General features: G+C 43.6%; 1 protein-coding gene across 2 annotated transcripts in view; it reads left to right on the plus strand.

Moving 5' to 3' along the window:
- Window positions 1-1,542, plus strand: part of ache (acetylcholinesterase (Yt blood group)) — a 58,766-nt gene extending 57,224 nt beyond the window's left edge. For both annotated transcript variants that reach the window (XM_023949005.2, XM_078936708.1), the window contains exon 9: window positions 1-1,542. This exon is cut by the window's left edge and continues 775 nt beyond it. The gene's annotated coding sequence lies outside the window, so the exon portion shown is untranslated.
- The last annotated feature ends 1,687 nt before the right edge of the window (window positions 1,543-3,229 follow it).

Below are 3,229 nucleotides of genomic sequence, written 5' to 3' on the forward strand. Positions count from 1 at the left end.
CTTTCATCCTTCCTCTAACCCTCCCAAGCCTTTGTTTACGCCCTTTTTCCCATCCTTTTAACTCCTCCAACTCCGTGCTGCTTCTGCTCTCGCCATCCTTCCCCATCCACCACCCCCCCCCCCCTCCACCCGCCGTTCTCCTGCGCTCTTGTTAGCCTAATGGAGGCAGAGTAATTCACTCAGCGGCAGATAATGTGGCAGAGCGCTGGCTCAGCCTCCGGCTCGCGGCCAACGCGTCGTGACGGGTTGATGGAAAATGAAACAGAAAAGGTAGAGAGCAAGCGGTGGCGGAGATGAGGGGAGCTAACAGAGAGAAGGAGGGGGCGGAGATATGATGGAGAGATGAGGCGACAGAGGTGTACGTGGTTGCATAACAGCAGAGGGGGGAGTCTGCAGCATCTGAATGTGGCACTGACAGCAGAGGTTTTCAAACAAAGTTTCGCTCTCTGCTTCCACACAAAGCTCTGCACTCCTCTTTTCTGACCTTTTTACAACATGAAGTCTTTATTTGCATTCTTTTATCACGCCCAACTTTCTGTTTTTATTGTGGCTTAGACTCGGTCACTTCAGCTCTTGTTTGCAAAACAATAAAAAACTGATTTCTACACCGCCTGCGCCCCCTGGTGGCTAGTTACTGCACTGTTATGGTCCTGAATTCATTTGTTTCACACGCAGACATACAGGTTCGTCTTACTTGTGCTTAGTTGTCATTCTGCAGCATCTTCAGAAGTATTCCTGTCTCCTGGTGTGACTGCATCCAGATCATTAAGAAGAATCTGTGCAGATCGCAGTGGGACGAACAGGAGAGCCAATGGTGTACCGGAAAGACGAAACCCAAACAATGGCCTGAGTTTATGTGTGTCAGAGTCAGTTCCTGCAGGGGAACTTGGGGTCTGAGTCTGGATCGGGTTCAGTTTGTGATTTAAATGCGTCTGTCAGCATGTCGAGCTTCTGTCGCTGGCTGCAAGTTGATCAAAAGGTCTTGATGTGGAGTAAAGATTGAAGTTCGTGTCTCCTCAAAGGGGGGAATGCATGAAAGACAGCTCCTCCAGCCCCGTTCATCCAGTAGAAAAGCCCACCTGAGCGCCGCCTCTTCCTGTCCAGCCCTCTGCATGTTCTTCATCCTCAGTGCATCCTGCTGAACTCGGACTGTTACTTCCTGTGAAATTTGTACTGTTCAACTATTAACCCATAAATGAATATATATAAATATATATATATATATTTAATCTTAGTGATGTTTGATGTTAGCAATAAATACATTAGTAAAGGAATATATTTAATATTTAAATACAGTAAAGTTGAAATCAGCAACAAGGACTGATACAGTGGTGTTTTCAAAGCAATATTATTCAGAGTATAAATGAACTACGAGTGCCATAAAAGCTGAAACCCTTCGTATTTTTCTGCCTTGTCGTTGTTGGTCCCAGTGTCGATGACTGTAAACACTGAAGGCTTCTGCAGCTTCCTTCTCTGTCGCTGTGTATCATGAATGCTGGTTTGACGACGCTAAAACATCACAAATAAAGACACCCTGCTGCATCCGTGCATTCCGAGTCTTTATTAAGGGTCGCAAGGACACAACCCTCGCTACCCAAATCTATAAAAACGACACAAATCTGTTTAAACGGTAAAAGTTTGGAAATCAATGACAAACTTTTGAAAAGTCACGCACAGTTTTATTTTGAAAACGCTTTTTTTGTCTATATTGGAACTAATGGCAACACATTCACATGTATAAGATACAGGTTGATGGCATAGACAGTGTTAATATCAGTGAACAGTTTGACCCCTCCCCCCTCGTGTTCCAAACAGGAAGTACCTGCTGGCTCCAAGAGGCCAAAATCCCACAGACATTCACTCAGTCCTCTATTGGTCAGGATAACCATCCTAACTGTGATACCTATTTCCTAACATGTTCTTGCTAATCTTAATTTTTCTTCATGATAGTTTTTGTTTATCCCAAGTTATTCCAGTTATAAACCGACCAATCAGACGCCTCAGTAAAAGCATGTGGTGCCCGCTGGGCCACACCTCGTACGTTTGATTGGCAGATTCTCCCGAGCCGCATTCAGTGGACCTAGAAACGTGACTCGGACCAATCACTGTCGTCTGGCTCCAAATGGCAGAATGCGGAAAAATGGCAACTAAATTCCTTTCCGGAGCCGGAAACAAGGCATTTTTTATGGGTGATGTCACACTTCCATCTTCATTTACAGTCAATGGAAGAGGGTCGCTGGCAGGGGCGGAGCTGCAAAGGGTAGAATGCCACCCACCCACCCACTTGCCCCATAATATTTGAGTCAATATGGGTATATTTATAGTTGTTTTATTTTTAAAAATAATAATACACTGTTTGAATTACGCCTTTTTTGATCCTTTCATTTAGAATAGCCGTCCTCTCTGTTCCTATTTACCGCCTCAACAAGGACTTCTGCCCCCCTCATGCCCCACAAATGTTCTAACTCCACCACTGGTTGCTGGTTCAAGTCCAGACCTGGCAGGATTACACCTGGAGGGGGCAGATGCTTAGCAGTTTGCCCCAGAGGTCCTGTTGACCCCAGTGGCTTCAGCAAATGAAGGGTTGTGCTGGGCGTAAATAAACACATTACTTTAAATTCACGTAAATGTCTAGTAAAGTACAGAATAAACTAATTTCGTTCAATTGGCCTGTTTCAGGCCTGTCCCGGGTGTACCCCGCCTTCGCCCAACAGGCTTCGATGTAGCAGGTTAAGAAAATAGATGTATGGATCGCCTGTTCTAGTCTATTCCCCACATTAAGCCCCGCCCAGTTCCTTCTGTCTTGTTTTTAGCATTTTTCTTCCTGTCACTGAGAGTGAAGAATGCAAAAAATAAAGCCTGTTTGTAAAGTGAACTAAGTTTGAAGTGCTTGTTATTGGACTTTGGATCACATCTATGCAGTTTGATCATATCATTTTATTCTCTCTATAGGTATAATGGGGGAATTAGAAAAAGGACAGAAACGTCCAATTTAAACAGTTGCTACTAAAAGTTTTAAAACACAATTTGATCTTTTTATTACAATTTTTTTTGACAAAAACAGGAGATTTCTTAGCTTTGAAGGCTTTTGTTTAGCTAAGCCAGCCACAGATCACAAAGAATAAAACTTACACGACTTCAATTTAATGTGTGGCTCATATTCAAAATAGTAGAAACATTAAGAACAGCTGTGTTAGTTCCATGGTAACAGTTCTTTTTAAGTCCAGAT

The sequence above is a fragment of the Oryzias latipes genome, chromosome 18, assembly GCF_053564925.1.
Source record: "Oryzias latipes strain Hd-rR chromosome 18, Olatipes_Hd-rR_3.1".
NCBI classification, from domain to species: domain Eukaryota; kingdom Metazoa; phylum Chordata; class Actinopteri; order Beloniformes; family Adrianichthyidae; genus Oryzias; species Oryzias latipes.